At 38.1% G+C, this 18,952-nt stretch overlaps 1 protein-coding gene across 1 annotated transcript in view; it reads right to left on the bottom strand.

The window, feature by feature from the left end:
- Positions 1 to 17,217, bottom strand: part of opn7d (opsin 7, group member d) — a 76,221-nt gene extending 59,004 nt beyond the window's left edge. The window contains exon 1 of the mRNA XM_089119315.1: positions 16,779 to 17,217. The gene's annotated coding sequence lies outside the window, so the exon portion shown is untranslated. The remainder of the gene's footprint in view (positions 1 to 16,778) is intronic.
- Positions 17,218 to 18,952: the final 1,735 nt, after the last annotated feature.

The following is an 18,952-nucleotide window of genomic DNA, read 5'->3' as shown; positions in this document are numbered from 1 at the left end:
ACGCTATATTACATGCTTTCAAAATCTGAGGTAAATTATCTGTTATCGCTTGTGGCACAGTGACCTATTTTTAACTAAAAATAAACAATGTGTACTCATAACCAGTGTAATTTCTTCATTCTGTCAGCCGCGACGTCGTAGAAATAGGAACCGTTACTAAAATAGAAACTTCACGTGTCGCCGTCACGTCTGGTTAGGACAAAAACTCTGATTAACACGGAAAAAATTCCTTTTATCGCGTGTCGCGGTGTCGCGTCGCGTCTAGTTAGGACATGGTGTAACTGACGCTAAAGGTAAAGCGTCAGTTGGATGTCCCCTAGGATACCCTAAAACGTCGGATGTTGACGTATGGTCAAAAGCGTCAGTTAGACCCCATTTACACCTGGTATTAAAATGCGATCTGTATCCAGATAAGTTATCCGGATAATAAAAAACGCATGTTAATGCAAGGTGTAAATGCGTTGTGATCGGATCGTGATCGGATCTGCCTGACCACATCTGGAGGTAGTCTGGCTCGCATTGTGTCCGGATCTTTACTAGGTGTAAACGCAATCTGGTTGTTGAAACCACATATGTATATTTTACTCCTCCCAAAAAGGCAAAAAATAAACGAGTGAGCTTGTTATATAGGCTATATGTCATGTTATTGTCAGATATGACGGCGCTACTGCGACACGCATCACCCATCACCGCAAATGAGCAGCTGAGCGTCTATTCATCGAGCCAACGTGCAAACATCGCAAATAAAAGTGAAAGTAAGTCACAGACGCTTAACACACAATCATCTTCAAGTAAAGAAACGAAATTATCTTACCAGCGGTGTTGCCACTCTTTTATTGATGTCTTTGATTTGGAAATTAGCTGATGATCAATGAAATGCAGCTCAAATCTGTTGCTTTTGGTGGCGTGCAATCCAGTAAATCTGCATACGCGGGAGTTTAAGATCGGATTTATATCCGGTTTGCAAAAACACATTTATGTGGCCAGGTGTAAATGGAATCGGTACTTATTATCCGGATAACTTATCTGGATACAGATCGCATTTAAATACCAGGTGTAAATGGGGTCTTAGATGACGTCTTGGGATGAGAATGTGTTGGAAAACCAAACAAAGGCGAGGCAAGCCGAGTCGAGTCGAGCTGGTACTGTGTAGTGGAAAAGCGCCATTTGTTGTTATATAGGCGACTGTAGGGGGCTACACGGGTACCTTTTTACAATAGCAAGCGTGGGCAGCATTGCTTTAGCCATAACCTCTGGTTATTGATCAGACTGGCGAGTTTATGATCGCGTGCCCGCATTAAATGGTCGGTACGAGGACCCTGTGCGACTTCGGCACTGAATCGAGTGAACAACAATAATAAGAGTAAAGAGTTTTATAGAATAATTAAATGTGCTACTAAACTATTTTATAAATGACCAATAACCAATGGCATTGCAAGCTAAATTCAAAATGGAGTCAGATAAATGTTTAATTATATTACTTTGTCACGCTGATAAGACAGTAACACACAGTAAACCTTCACCCGCATATCTGAAACTGTTGTTGGATGGATTGGTGGGACAGCTGAAATGAACACTATGCAGCAAAACTTAAAGGGCAAATTATCAATAAATAAAGAAGTATTTTTAAGCAATTTCTTCCACAATACTATGCTATGACACGTTTACTGTAGTGGATGATTTATAAACTAATACATTTTGACGTTTGCATCACATAACCAGCTCCATATTCAAAATAAGTTGAAAGTTAACCAGGTCTGTTCCCTGACACTTTGTTAAATGAGATAAAACATTAATTCAGTTTAAAGTCCTATTTTGAATCTCTCCCGCATAGTCTTAATCACATTGCTGTCTAGACTCTAGAGGAAACATAAGACAAGTTGCAACCCTTGGAAGTACATAAATCTACTTTAAAAAATTCATCTTTCTTCCCTTCTTTCTGCCTCCCTCTTGTTTTTCCACTACCCATTTTTTAAATATCTCTTCATCTGTATTTAATAATCTTTCATGTCATTGTCTGTCTGCATGTTATTTAATCTTTTGAAAGGTCATCATTGTCTTTATATGAAGGTCGTTTGTATTAAATTATGAGCTACTTTCAAATGGACACGCGAGTTGTTTCAAGAGTTCCAGAGATAATATCCTTCGACCTTTCCCTCTAATCCTTCCTAACTCAGTTAATCTCTACAGAATCTCTTCATTATTCCCATATAAACTCTCAGGGAACATATTATGGTGCTTATAAACAGCAATCTTGCACTGATTTCCAGAACTCTCGCAGCCTCACGTGGTCAGGGAGGAGGGAGTCGATGTTGGAAGACATTAAAAAAGGGAAGTCATTAATTATGAAATCATGACTTTATCAATGTTTGCCTGTAATTGCTTAAGATGGCCATATCAACATTGCTAATTGCTGTTAGGATTTGACCATTATTAGGGCAAGTATGATAACATTTAATCCCAGTGTTACCCGCAATCAAAATTGATCCTGAATGTATTCAGATTTATGGAAATGTATGGGCGGTCTTGTAAAGTCTTGGTGCACAGATTTGTGGGCATTGCTCAGATTAAGGGGCTGTTTACACGACACCGTTTTCAACTAAAAACGTAAAACTTTTTATGCGTTTTGCCCGTTTGTTTACACGACAACGGCATTTTGGGTGCCTCAAAACACAAACTTGTGAAAAAGGGTTTCAAAGTGCAACGTTCTCTGAAACGTGAATCTCTGAAGATGATGGCGTTGCACATGCGTTTTACGTGTTCAGTCTATAGTATTTCATCGCCATCTAATGGCCTGGAGCAGAATACAGCGTTTTTAAACGTTTTCCTGGATCTGTGAATTTAATAATGGTAACCCCGGATCCGTTTTAATAATGGCGTAGTCTGTACGCAGAAAACTCAAAGGAAAAACTTTTTTAAACATTGTTGTCGTGTAAACATATACCCTTGAAATGATAACTGCACGCTATTAATCATTCGTTAAGCATGAACAAACAGTTAATTCTCATTAATAAACATTAATAAGCAGTTTATAAATACAGCTATAAATGCTTTCTTTCTTGATTTATAAGCATATGTATTTAATTATTGTATTTTCATACTATGTTAATTATCAATTAATCATTTCTAAATGAAGTATAGCATTATTTACAAACCAGTTATTTAAGAGTTGTCAGTCATTCATAAGATCACTTAGAAAGTGTAAGTAAATGTAGTTAATTCGGGTAGTTATAAAGCATTTAGTAGTGGTTAGTTAACTATGTTTGTGAGCTCATCTAAAGTGAGGACTAGTTATGCCTTGTAAAGCATTTATAAAAGAGATTTAATAGCTCATCAATCTTCTAAACAGTAAAATGTACTGTAAAAATGGTGTTACAGAACATCACTGTAAAAAATATTGTTGGTTTAACTTAAAAATTAAGTAGCCTGGCTGCCTTAAAAATGTAAGTTCATTTAAATAGAAAAATTGAGTTAATACAATGAATGTGATTGATTTAATCATCAGAAACTTAAAATATTATGTTATCTGAACTACATAAATTATTTAAGTTGATTTGACAAAAGAAATAATGTGATTAAAAATCATGAATATATTTTTTTACAGAGATAGAAGTATTTAACAGCCTTTAAATCTCCTTTATAAATGCTTTACAAGGCATAGTCATCACTTTAGATGAGCTCACAAAAATAGTTAACTGACCACTACTAAATGCTTTACAACTACCCGAATTAACCCTAAATTACAGCATAAATAAATGTTAATAAAGCATTTATTAACACACTAAGTAACCATCACTATATGTCTGATGAATGAATGTACATTTAAATAGTTTATTAATCATTTACTTACACACTCTAAGTAATCGTAGGAACCACTGAAAACTCTTAAATAACTGGTTTATAAAAAATGCAATTCTTCATTTAGAAATGATAAATTGATCAATAAAGGATGAAAATACAATTATTAAACAGATTATAGATATGCTTTTAAATCAAGAAGAAAGCATTTAGCTGTATTTATAAACTGCTTATTAATGTCTATTAATGCTTTATGAATGATGAATTAACTCTTTACTCATGCTTAACTTATTAGCGTGAAGTTATTATAAAGTGTTACCAATGATTTTTCGAAAATATGAATGAGAAAGTATGCATAATCAAGTAAATAAAAGTTGCTTCAGTCCAGTCAATGTTCAACTCATTACTAATAAGTTATTCTTACATTTACTTTATAAAAATTAGTTTTTACAGCAGCTTGAACCACAACCTAAAGGGGGAAATTTTCACAATTATTTAACCCCCTGGGGGACCAGGGTGTATTTGGGGTCCTTGAGATGTTCTGATATGCCCTGACATTTGTACTTTTTTCAGTTGCTTATAAACATATTCATGGCACAGGTGAAATTACACTCTATTTAGCAGAAACAGGGCTACCATAATATGTGAGCAACATGTGTGTACTTGTCTGTATTTTTGAGAGAATATTATGTGTGGTTATTGAAAAAGACTTTTAGCTAGCTAAAACGTATAAACTATCAATCAGATGACAGAAGAAATGTAGTAGATTGTGTACAACATAGTTTTCAGCACAGTTTTGATTGTTAAAAAAATGTATTTAATAATAATAATAATTGTTTACTTCACAATTTATATCTGTACCGATTTTGTTACATTTTGTTGACCATTAACTCACAGAAGAAAAAAAATCGTCATCTTGCACGCATGAAGCTCTCTCTTGGAAATACACTTGACATTTAGCTGAAATGGCAGATGCTGTCAACTAACACTAACACAACTGTCATAACACCAAAGCACAACATGCTAATTCAAAACAATAGAATAAGCAAATTAGCCAAACTACTCTGTCAAATCTAAACTCTCCAATTCTGACAAATTAGCAATCAAGTTAATTTACTAAATCAGGTAATTATCATATGTTGTGCATCAAAGTGCATATGGGATTATAACCAGTTACAGAAGACATGAGTCACATTGATGTTATTGTGGTAGGTGCATCACACAGACAGATATTGAAAAGAAAGAATGCATTTGAAAAGGAATATCACAAATGACAAAAACAAGAATTTCAACATTCCCAGACAGACATCCTCTTCAGATAATAGGCCCTTCTGTTTGATTTCTAAGCCTTTGAGAGCAAAAGAGAACGTCCATATACCAGATATTCAAAGCACAATGCTTAAGGCTTCTCAATGAGACACTCTTGAGTTACATAACCCTGCAATTATTAGCACCAACGCTGCATGAAACATGAGAATCATGTCAGCCTCCTCTTCACTTCTGAAAGTTTACTAAAGCCGATCAAGCAGAGCACTTGATGACTCATGAAAAAAAAAATCGGTGACTGTCATGGTCAAGATTAAGAGGGACTAACAGATTTAATTTGTTTTCGAAATGGTCTCTGGTTAATCCCAGGCAGACCCAGAGAGAAATTGACAAATTTTTCTTTCTTTTTTTGCTCTTTTCTTGGTGTCATATTTGTGCCCGACAGTGTTAACATTGAGAAGAAGGTCAAATTTGAGGTTGGCATTCAAGCAAAGTTATGACTAATATGTGTGTGTGTGTGTGTGTGTGTGTGTGTGTGTTCAAAATCCCTGTTCACAATCCCAAAAGGCCAATGGCTGACCAAACAGACAAAATCTAAATAATAATAATTTTTAAAAACCCCACAACTCCTGATGTTGACTGTGCAAGAGAAATTATGGTTATATACACAATTATTATTATAAATTTACATTTTAAAACATTTTTATTTGATTTACATATAGGCATGCAGCACCCCCTGATCCCTACCCCCCCCAAACCTACCAAGCTCCACCCCCTGATCCCTAAACCTACCGAACTCCACCCCCTGATTCCTAAACCCATGCCTAAACCTACCCAGCTCCACCCCGATCCCTAAACCCACCCCTAAACCTACCCAACTCCACCCCCTAATCCCTACCCCCCCAAACCTACCAAGCTCCACCCCCTGATCCCTAAACCCACCCCTAAACCTACCCAACTCCACCCCCTAATCCCTACCCCCCCAAACCTACCAAGCTCCACCCCCTGATCCCTAAACCCACCACTAAACCTACCCAACTCCACCCCCTGATCCCTACCCCCCTAAACCTACCCATATCCACCCCCTGATCCCTAAACCCACCCCTAAACCTACCGAACTCCACCCCCCGATCCCTAAACCTACCCAACTCCACCCCCTAATCCCTACCCCCCCAAACCTACCCAGCTCCACCCCCTAATCCCTAAACCCACCACTAAACCTACCCAACTCCACCCCCCCAAACCTACCAAGCTCCACCCCCTGATCCCTAAACCCACCCCTAAACCTACCGAACTCCACCCCCTGATCCCTAAACCTACCCATCTCCACCCCCTGATCCCTAAACCTACCCAACTCCACCCCTCAGATCCGGATCCGACTCCGCCCCCTGGATTTTGTGTACTGCAATGAGGTGCTACTGATTATTTCTGAGCCCGGCAGTTTTCAGGGCTCCAAAGTTCTTCCAAAAAATGAAGAAACTCCATCAAAAATGCTGCTTTCGATCTAAATGCATGAACAAATAAACACCCGTAGCCTATTTAGCTAAAATATGCATGTGTGTGTCATCACCTATCACCACCTATGAATGTGATTGCATTCATTTTCAATAACTGAATGCAACTTTAGAAAAGACCCCTTTTTGATGGGTCGATTGCTGTTAGTTATAGTTTATTAGAAAATGTTAATGTTTCATTTGCATGATACATTTTCAATACTATTGACTACTATATCTAATGGGGATGGTGATAGGGGATGGTGAATTTACAGAGTTTTAAAAAAAAAAAAACATGGGGGAGGGCATCCCCGCATCCTCCCCCTCTCAAATCCCCCCCTCCCTCAAATCGAGCCCTGTGGATCTCTACAGGTCTCTGAGCCCTACTATCTCCTGATCTTACAAAATCAAGCCCGAAGGCGTCATAAAGATGAGCACACTCAAGCAGAACTGTTCAGCCAGGGGCCATTCCCAGTGAATGCGATCTTTGTTCATTGTCTTTATCTTGGAGTTTCTAAAGGGAACATGCAATAGGTTGCAGTGAATCATAATCATATGATATTAACAGTTAAAATCAGGAAACAGTTTAATTTAAGGTGTTAAGCTGGCCTCATGGAGTTCATACGCAGAAACTCCATAACTGTTAGACTCAAAGGCTATATTCCGAATAGCACACTGCCATCATATTATTTTTGCTGTATGCAGAGTGTTTTTTTGTAAATTTGTGAAAAATATATTTAGACCATGTTTCATCACAAAGCATCTCAAGTTTCTCTGGTCACTGTGACATGCCGGAGCTAAAGCCTGTCCCAGAACTGTCTGACTCACTGTCACTACAGACATAAAGCACCCACTGACATTTGCAAGCAAACAAGACGTTAGTCAGAGTGTTGTTTTTTCAATATACACCTGTAATTTATCACATTTAATAAAAGCATTCTTCCGGTTCTAGATTTTAATTTACCTCCTATTCCCCGTTATCTTGAACTCCTGCTTTATATAATTTGTTTTTGCAATTTTCTGATATTTTAAATGGTTTAAATTAGCACCTTTGATGGAAACATAGCTAAATTATAAACTATGATTTGAAATGTTAATTGTAGCATATTTGGCTCTGCTTCACATGAAAAAAAAAACTACTCTGGGGAGTATACTGTTTATACTATGCAGCAGGCATTAGTATCCCATTCAAAACATAGCCAAACCCTTAGTAAGTTAAGTTCTACCCAGAAGCACACAATTGGTTTAAATCAGTAACATCAATGTAGCCTAATGCATATAATCAGCAGCACTTACTGCAACTGAAAGCCCATTACAACAAATATTTATCCCACACGCTGCCTGTAAGAACAGATAATATTTCATCCGTAAATACCCAGAGGTACCCCAGCACATGTTTGTGTGTTTGTCAGTGGACAGTGAGTTCTCCTTGTCTCCACACACCACTGAACCGAAAGTTGTTTTTTTTTCTACCATGCCCTCTGTCTTTTTTTTTTTTTTAATGTGATCTCTAACTAAAAGCGTTGTTCCTTATTATTTAAAATCCTACACTCAAATTTAGCTGTATATTTTGGTTTCAGTGCAGAAAATAGACTTAAAACGTGAATTTTTGTTTGCATTGGTGTTATTCAGTCAGTGATTTTCCATAAATAACGTACATTTCAGTTCACAGAAAGTGTTCATCAGTGTTCATCACCTATAGAAATTGCCTAAAAAGGTTGTCCTTCAGATTTTGACACAACAAAGAGGAAGTCTTCTGAGAGAAACCACAGAGAGACAGACAATCACTTTAAAGAAGCTACATAAAAAAAGGTTCTTTACTGGCATGTGAAGACCCTTTAAAGGATTAGTTCACTTTTGAAAAAACTTTTGCTGATTATTTACTCACCCCCATGTCATCCAAGATGTCCATGTCTTTCTTTCCTCAGTCGAAAAGAAATTAAGGTTTTTGATGAAAACATACCAGGATTTTTCTCCGTATAATGGACTTACATGGGAACCGGATGGTCTGAGGTCCAAACGACAGTTAATTACAGTTTCAGATGCAGCTTCAAATATCTTTAAATGACACCAGACGATGAATAAGGGTCTTATCATGCGAAACGATCGGTTATTTCAAAGCTTATTCCAAAAATGTAACTTTTCTAAGGACAAATGTTAGCCTTGCTCTATTCTGTGAGGCGCGTTTGTAACGTCACGTAATACGTAATTACGTTCAAAAGGCCACGGGCGACGTAGCCGGAAGTACAGAGTCAGAGTGTTTACAAGTTGAACGCATTGGTTGAACGTGCAAACTAACTCAAACGCCGTTTACAAAAAAGGAATTTTAAAGGTAAAACAACGATGTCGGACGATTTTGATTCTGTACTTCTGGCTACGTCGCCCGTGACCTTTTGAACGTAATTACGTATTACATGACGTTGCAAACGCGCCTCACAGAATAGAGCAAGGCTAGCATTTGTCCTTAGAAAAGTTACATTTTTGGAATAAGTTTTGAAATAACCGATCGTTTCGCATGATAAGACCCTTATTCATCGTCTGGTGTCGTTTAAAGACATTTGAAGCTGCATCTGAAACTGTTATTAACTGTCTTTTGGACCTCGGACCGTCTGGTTCCCATGTAAGTCCATTATATGGAGAAAAATCCTGGAATGCTTTCATCAAAAACCTTAATTTCTTTTCGACTGAGGAAAGAAAGACGTGGACATCTTGGATGACATGGGGGTGAGTAAATTATCAGCAAAAGTTTTTTCAAAAGTCAACTAATCCTTTAACATCGATGGATCCTTTCCTAGCATAAGGTTCTTTCGATAATTAAAATGTCCTAGAAAACAGTTATTTTAAGAACTCTTTAATGAATGTTTTTTTTTGTGTGTGGAAACTTCAAATGGATCTTCTGTTGAATCAGTTTTGCATTGCATAACTCACTTTTTGGAGCCTTTCATTTTTTAAAGTGCACAGCGGAGAACAAAATAAAGACGAACCAGTAGAGAGGATTGCACAATGGACATCATTCAAAATAAATAATCATGCAAAAAACACATCTGGTGTTTGCCAAATCACTGTGTGGTTAGATGAGACAAAGTGGTTTTCAACACAAATTTAAAGCAATGTGAAAATCTACATCCGGTTTTTATCAAGTGTGGACAGTGGTCCAGGCTAAATTAACCCTGATCCCACTACAATTGGGGTATCTAATGGGGTGGTGTGTTGCAATGGTTAGTGGCTCAGGGCTAGAAACTGGAAGATTTCTGCATCGATGCCCCCAAGAGGTGAGCCATAAGTCAACACCATTGTGCCCTTGAGCAGGGCACTCAACCCCTGGTTATTCCAGGGGGCCTGTCCTTGTAATAAGCTCATGGCATCATTCTGTGGTGACATTACATGAAACAGCCAAAACAACAGCATGCAGCCCTGGTCATGTGGAAATGCATTATATTACAAAAGAGTACATTTAATTTATATTTTTAAAAGTTTGGGGTCAGTAAGAAAGAAAGGGAAAATAAAAATAAATTAATACTTAACAAGGATGCGTTCAACTGATCTAAAGTGACAGTTAGGACACTATAGGCTAATATTATGAGAGACTTATATTTTAAATAAATGTTCTTTTGAAATTACTGTTTTGAAAAATATTCCTGAAAAAATATATGCATCATTGCAGCATGTAATTTTATGCTCACAGATCATGTATTTACACATCCAAAAACAGGTAGAATATACAAAATAAAAAGTAGAATCATATGCTTATCCACTTTACTGTGTATCTTGTAGGCTGCTTTATGTAAAACTAAGCGACAACTAAAAATCCGAATTTGTTCACGAATGCGCTATCAGAAAAAATGATGACACATCATCAGTCGCAAGGCGTTTCAATTCTGCGAGTCATGATATCAATATGCTCAAATTCATGGGTCTAGAGGTTACGGTCCCTCCAGAAAAACGCGATTATGCGATCGCTGAATTCAATGCAAAATCAGCATATTTATGCGGGGGCCGCATTTTTTCAAATACGCCGCACTTTCGCCACATAAATTGCCGATTTCCGTGCAAAATATGCGGGGTTTGCATAATTTCATAATCCTCGCATTTTCGTTGCAAAAAAGTCACATGTATTTTATCAGAAAGTTGAAAAATGTTGCGTTTGCTTCACATAAGAGCAGCCATTTCCCCCTGTTTCCATGGGAACGTTATGAAGTGACGCAATTACGCGACGCCAGACAGACTCACGGAGGCGATTGACATCTCACAAATCGAACTCGTATAACTGTCTGTCGCACGTTCTACCGTCACATCGTTACTTAATAAACAACATGAGATAAAAGAAGTAGCATCAAACAGAAATTACCCGCACACATGGGGTGTTCGAGGCGCACATATAACACTGCAGAGAGTTCAACAGGGAGCGCGCAGCTCTTAAAGGGGCCACACCTTATTTACACTCTTACAGTCTGAAATAAAACAAGATGAGAAATTAAATATTCCCAGCACTTTCATTGATGTAGTATGCTTGTTTATCAAAGGAAGTAATAAGAAATGACTCTTACATTAACAGGATGTTGGGGGAATCACTTTTTTTCTCTTTTTCATCAAACCGCAATTTTTGCAAGTTCCCTCAATTTTTGCAAATTCCTGCAATTTCATCGCATAAAATTGCATAAATATCCCGCATATTCCATCGCATTTTTAAAGAAAACGGGCCGCATAATCAATCAATTTTTGCCCGCAACAATCACAAAAAAAAAAAACTCTGTGTTTTTCTGTAAGAACTGAATACTATTATGGTAAATGTTAAATATAAATCGCAAATTTTTTCACAAATTGGAAATTTGGACATTACCACCACAAAATCAGTCATTTTGATCGCAAAAATCACAAAAAAAATCGTGAAATCCTGGAGGGACTGGTTAAAGGTGGGGTAGGTAGAAATGTTCTAAAAAAAACTTTTTCCCAAATTTGTTTAAACTGTCTATATACTCTATTCCAACACATAATTAAAATGTAAGTACTCTGAAAAAGAAAGTATACAAATCGAGTGTCTGTAGTCCTCTCAGTGCTGCAATAAACAACGCTCATTATTTCATTCACTCCCACCCCCTCCCGTCTGGGAGCCTTACAAAGCCACACCCCCAAAACACATGAACGCGTGCTACCGATCACACTCAGCTGGAGGACGCGTTTACCAGCGCCGCGGAGAGGAGCGGTGCATGTAGTGACATCATGTCAGAATCACATGTACAGTAATAAAATGCCTAACTTTATCATTATTAATATAAACAACTAACATGGCTGGTAGTACTCACTATCAAGCTAGTTAGCATATCGATACTGGTATAGTTTAAAATATATTGAGTTTGCTTCGGTAACGAGCTAGTAACATAAAAACTGAAAACAGATTGCATTGATACAAGTTTTCCCGTCAGTTACACTGCGATGAAGGTGAATTTCGTGGAAGATTCATAACATATACAGTGTTTTACAAGCACTGTTGGCGTCACTTTTCAGCCCCTGGTTGTCAGTTGTCGCCACGACTGGAAAGTTCTGCCGATATTGACTCTCGTCGGACTTCTTGCTTTATCCAAAGTCTTTTTGGTCATCATAGCCTTTTCAAATACTGTCTTCCTTTTTTGCCTTTCCTTCGCTGACTGTATATGCAGGTAACTGGGAATTTTGACTGCTCTTTCTCTGCCATAATTGTGATTCTTCCAAGCTTCCGTGCCTCTTCCACTCCTCGAGCAAACGTGTGCGTGCATGTGGGCTGCTCTTACGCAGCAGTGCTGGTAGCCATGGTAGCGAGGAAGAGTTACAGTCTCCCAGCCAATCATTTCTTTCGTTCCGGTTGGAAATAGTGAGCTGTGTTTATTGCAGCACTGAGAGGACTACTGACACTTTCTTTTTCAGAGTACTTACATTTTAATTATGTACATAGACAGTTTAATCAAATTTGGGAAAATTTTTTTTTCGAAAATTTCTACCTACCCCACCTTTAATCGGTCTCCAACTCATGTATCCCCAATGGGATGAATGAAGTTCTGTCACTAAGTTGCTTCTTGTAAATGACACTAGCATGTATGTTTATTCTGTTAGTCTTTCATTAATGTACTGATTGAATCATTGTTAACATCATTGGACTGTGTATCATTTTAAAATTATTGGTTGACGTTAATATGGGTGTGGGCATATAAGATTGGTTACATTGTGATCTTGTTGCACACTGAAGAAGGCATGCGCGAAACACGTCTGTGTTTCGTAAAGTATAAATATGCGTAAAGCAGGAAAACGTTTCGGTTACTATTGTAACTCCCTTATGGAGGGAATGAGACATGGTGTCGAATTCTGAAACTAAGGGTCACACTTGGTAGCCTCAAACACCTCTGACAACGAGAATTGGCGAGTGGAATTTGCATGCGCCACTCCTCCAGACATACAGGTATGAAAGAAGCTAGCGTGCATCCACTCATTAAGGTTTGTGCTGGAGAGTGTGTCCGGGTAGTTCAGGGTTGAGGCGGGAAGAACACCACGTCTCATTCCCTCCATCAATGAATGGACGTTACAGTAGTAAACGAGATCTGTCAGCCAACTTTGGTGTTCAATGCTAACATCAGGGGTTCCTATGGAGAACGGCACAACTGTTGAACTGAGTTACGAAGTTCTGACGATGCATATGTTGGCAAACCGTCTAGTCCTTTGTGCCACTCGGGACTGAAGGACAGTACTTACAATGACAATGGGTTTTAGCTGAACTTCCTTGACCCTTTCTTCTGTTCTTTTTTGGGGGGGATCTACAGCTGATGCAGACCATAGCGTTGAGGAATCAATCTCCCTCCCAGATGGATATGTGGAGAATACAACATCACATGGACTTACACCCAGGAAGTACCACACAAAAAAGTCACCGCAGTACGTCCTACATGAAAGGAGGGAACTACTACGAATGACTGGTGGCAGAGACAGAGCTCTGTCTAGGGGAAGTCACAGGTTTACCATCAGGGAAAGCATAACATAGACAATCCATCATATGGCTTTAACATCTGGGTATAACTCGATTGCAATCCACAAAAGCTTTCTCAGCGTGTGAACGACCCAGATACACGAGGCAGCGCTTGTGGCTTACAGGTATTGACCGCAACCAGAAACACACAGGTGGAAACACATCTTTAATAAGATGCTCTTAGTATGCGTTTTGCTCTTTCAGATGAAACTGCTCTGTTTTTTGATAAAGCACTCAGGGGAACTCTGCCATTATCTGTGTAAGTGTGGGAGAGACCGCTGTGATGCAACATATATTCAGACGAATCAGCTTCCTCACAGAGGTGAAATGGCAGAGCAATTGCTTCGACAACACTCGGCTTCGAAGAACAAATCTGAATAATTGCGCGCAAGCTCCTTTTAGCGCCGCCTGGTCAGGTAGGCTGTGGGATTAAAACGATGCCCAATTGGCACTAAGGGGCCTAATGTGTGCCAAGAAAACATCCCCCACACCATTACACCACCACCACCAGCCTGGCATGATGGATCCATGTTCTCATTCTGTTTACGCCAAATTCTGACTCTACCATCTGAATGTCTCAACAGAAATCGAGACTCATCAGATCAGGCAACATTTTTCCAGTCTCCAACTGTCCAATTTTGGTGAGCTCTTGCAAATTGTAACCTCTTTTTCCAATTTGTAGTGGAGATGAGTGGTACCCGGTGGGGTCTTCTGCTGTTGTAGCCCATCCGCCTCAAGGTTGTGCGTGTTGTGGCTTCACAAATGCTTTGCTGCATACCTCGGTTGTAACGAGTGGTTATTTCAGTCAAAGTTGCTCTTCTATCAGCTTGAATCAGTCGGCCCATTCTCCTCTGACCTCTAGCATCAACAAGGCATTTTCGCCCACAGGACTGCCGCATAACTGAATGTTTTTCCCTTTTCACACCATTCTTTGTAAACCCTAGAAATGGTTGTGCGTGAAAATCCCAGTAACTGAGCAGATTGTGAAATACTCAGACCGACCCGTCTGGCACCAACAACCATGCCACGCTCAAAATTGCTTAAATCACCTTTCTTTCCCATTCTGACATTCAGTTTGGAGTTCAGGAGATTGTCTTGACCAGGACCACACCCCCAAATGCATCGAAGCAACTGCCATGTGATTGGTTGATTAGATAATTGCATTAATGAGAAATTGAACAGGTGTTCCTAATAATCCTTGAGGTGAGTGTATATTCAACACTAGCTACGTTTACATGGACACAATCGGATTGAAATCAATAAGATTGATGAATCCGATCAAGGTGTTTACATAAAGTGATCAGGTTGATGTGCGCATTTATATGTCACAAGATTCAAATCGGAATTGATTTTTTGACATGCGCACACTGCACGAATATGCCACTGTTCACGCATAAGCATAACTATTCTCCCCTATGGTTCTGTATTTGTTTTAAACAACAGACTTAATTTGTAACTCTGGTCATGATTTGGAGACGATGAGCATGAACCGTTTTGCCGTGCTGATTGTATTTATCACGCAGTAAAACCCCGCGCCCAAAAGTCGTGTGTGGATGAGAATGTAAAACAAGCACTGGTGGGACGTTGTCCTACTTCACTTCACAGACATGGAGTGAAACGAGAATTTTTTAATAACGGAAAATTCATTTATATGACACTTTATTCAACAGGAAGAACAGCTCGTTCCGTGCGTCATGCGTACGCTATTTCAACGTCATTGCACATGCGCAGTCCTTTTAGTTTCGGTTTTCAATCCGATCAAGTGTTTACACGTTCTCTCGCTCGGATTACAAAAGGAGTAAATCACCCCTTTCAATCTGATCGAAATTCTAGTCGGATCGAGCTCCATCGGATCGATTAAGGTGTTTACATGAAGGTTTTTTAGTCCGTTTAAGCCGGGTACAAGGGTCTTGAGCAACAAATCATCATATGATTTCTGCAAAAACATTTACAATAATTGCCAAAAATTAAAAAGAAACAAAAATTGGTATTTCAGTTATTTAAATCACATTACTGTTTTACTGTATTTTTACTGTATTGCAGACTTTGTGACCAAAAGAGACTTTCAAAAACATTTTCCTGACCATAAACTTTCATTTATTTTTTAATTAAAAAAATGTTTCACACAACAGAACTACTCGAGTGACTTTTGAAACAAAATATCATATTACAGTAATTAATTCGGAGATTAAGTGCTTTTAAAAAAATCAACAGGTCACATTTTAAATGTAGTATATGTATTTAAGTAAAATTTGATTATATGAAAGCCGAGATTACTTGTATACTCGTATGAACATTCACATGTTGCTTGTATTTCAAAACAAGTCTATTACTGAATGGAAGATATTAGATTCCACAAGAGCTAATTACTCCCTTCTGTCTTATGACAAGAGATATTTGCTTTGCCTATAACCACACATTTAGATCAGGATATGAGTAGGGTTTTGTGCTCTGAACAACTGTTGGCTAAATATAATTCCCTCAAAGTATACTGGGATATGAGATGGTGACGCACACACGTCAGCAGTCAGGGAGCAGTTTGCCATCATTATTTGTCACAACGTCCAGGCTAGATGCCAAAATGTCCATTCATCTGAAGGAGCATGTCATGTGGAAGTCATTGCACAAAAAAAAAAAAAAAAAAAGCGAGACAAGCAACAAAAGGAATTGGCACGGGAATTAAGCACAACCTAAATGTTTTGTGATGGTTTTTTATCGACAACCGTCCACACTGAAATAATTTTTTTGTGGATTTTTGAAGGTCCGAACAAGGCCAAAATGATTAGGCATCACACAGTAGCAATTCATTTAGAATTATTCATGCATGTTATAAATCACTTGCACACACTGTATACATTATACTACTCCATACAACAACAGTGAAGACACTGAAAATTCACCCTTGCCACAATAATAAATGGCATTTTAACATTTTTAAAATCATTTTTCTAATTTTGAATTGTAAAAATATTACTTTTTATGTATTTCCAATGCAATAATTCAAGCTCTTAAATTTTTGGGTTATTTTTGCTTCGCACAAAAAACAAATAAAGCAGACAAATTGCATCAGGGAAACCCTGGAAGGTCGTAGAAGTGTCCAGCCCTCCAATGCATACCCAAATTGGTTCCCAGAGGAACTTTGAGTGGAAAAGCCTCTGATTTCAATAAAACAAGCATATGATAAAACATTCCCACATGCAAGCTCTTCTGACACTCCAGGTTTGGCTTACCTTCCAGGGAGAGGCTGGATTTCCTCAGTTGCACTCATGGAGGCCAAAGGTGATCCAGGGCAAAGCAGCGAGAGGGGAGAAGATGTGTCGGTCCTCGTACTGAGGCAGAAAGAGCGCAAGACGAGCTCGGAGAGACTGCGCAGAGCAAGCCAGCATCTGAAACGCACAGACACACCGATGGAGAAACGTGGATCCACACAGAGGAGTAAGGACAGTTAGGACAGACGATTGCAGAGGTGTGATGTGCATTGGGCTTGACTCACTCATTCAGGCTGCACACACAGACACACTCTCTCTCTCTCCAATGTTTTTCCCATATGAAGAGTGGCTCAGTCCAGAACGCTGACAGTCCAAGCATGGAAAGAAAGACACTGAGGTTTGATGTTTACCTAAACAACATGGTCTCTCTCACTTTCAATCCTACTCTCTCACTCACTGTTTTCCCTCCCCGTCTGTCTCTTTTCATCCTAGATGTATCATACATGTCTCTCCACCGGGTCCACCCCCTTTTTTTTTTCACCGTTCTTCTTTTATATGTCTTTCCTTTGCCTCCTGTCTCTCTGATTCGCTCGCTTTCTACTGGGTTTAGAGACACTTTTTCCTGAACTTAGCAATTCTTTTTGACAATCTTTGCTGCCACATTATGTTTAACATGAGTATGGGATATGGACATGTGAACATGTTCCATATATGAATATGTTGTTGATGTGTAAATCAAATCATTATACGAATTCTTCGGTGCCAACAGCAGTTAAATTATTAAATAGACTTTATTTAGAGTTTAATAGAGATTATTAAATGTTGCAGTATTTTCTTCAGTTATTGTGTGTTATTGTATGTATTATGTGTTATGTTATATAAGTCCAATGTTGTGCACTGGCCTTGTCATGGTTGTCCAAGACAAATTTTCACAAATAGGACAATAAAGTCTATTTTATAATAATAATAATATTAAAATAACAAAATAAAGTTACTTAAAAGTTGGGGGTTGTTAAGATTTTTAAATGTTCTTTAAAGAAGTCTCACCAAGGCTGCATTTACCTGGTCAAAAACACAGTAAAATTTTGAGAAAACTTATTCAATTATTATTATTTTAATATATTTTAAAATGTCATTTTTTTCCTGTGATACAAAGCTGTATTTTCAGTATCATTATCCAGTCTTCAGTGTCAAAAGAAATTGGTACTGATCCTCACAATTTAGCAAATAAAATTAGCATAGGTTAAGCAAATACCATCATTACTAAAACAAATTGATTTATAATTTCAATAATCTATTTTTTTTTTTTTTTTTTTGCATTACTGAATACCACTATTAATTCTTTTGACTTTTAGGATTTTCCAATATAGTGCGGACATGTTTTTGACCGTTTTGGTGAGATTCACCCACCTCTGATGTACTAAAATGAACATGATGCCCTGGCTTCAACTTCAGTGATGCATCTAGAATGCTCTTATTTATTGATATAACTTGTTAGTCTTAAGATATCAATATACGCAATAAAATGAGCAAAGGAGGAGATCATGTTTCACATGACCAATGGCGTAATGACGTGCTCTAATTTATAAACCTTGATGATACTGCATTCAATATGCATTTCTGCAGGAATGATGCAATAAGACAGCTGACTCTTCATTTTTCATTTTCCTACATCAAAAGATTAAATTTTTTTCCTGCCATCAATCTTGCACTCATATTGTTATTATTTTGTAAAATGATTTGACCAGATCCCACGTACATGTGCTTAATCAATTCTCACATGTAGCTAAGTTTGGCCGGCAGTAAATTTGGTGGCTGTTGTTTGTCCTAAATATTTTGTCTCCATCTAGTGTTTCAAGCTTTAAACTGCATAGGCAGTTTTCACAGTACTTTGCTAGGGTTTCACCTTGCATAAAGAGCTGGCTGTTTGAACACTGTGAAGATGTTGTTATTGCTGAAAACAGAGATGAATTCAAAGGGTTAGTTCAACCAAAAATAATAATGTACTCACCCTGAAGCCATCCTAAGATTTATATCCTCCTGGCTCTTCCCAGCTTTATAATGGTACCATTTTTTTAAACCCAAAAAAGTGCATCCATCCATCATAAAAGTAATCCATTTGATTCCTAAAGGCCTTCCGAGATGAAGCCATGTGTTTCTAAAATATCATTATTTATTATAACTTTATAAACTAT

The sequence above is a fragment of the Pimephales promelas genome, chromosome 14, assembly GCF_988280905.1.
Source record: "Pimephales promelas chromosome 14, fPimPro1.hap1.1, whole genome shotgun sequence".
In the NCBI taxonomy this organism is placed as follows: domain Eukaryota; kingdom Metazoa; phylum Chordata; class Actinopteri; order Cypriniformes; family Leuciscidae; genus Pimephales; species Pimephales promelas.
The sequence above is the reverse complement of the archived record's forward strand: the minus strand, read 5'-3'. Positions and strand labels throughout refer to the sequence as shown.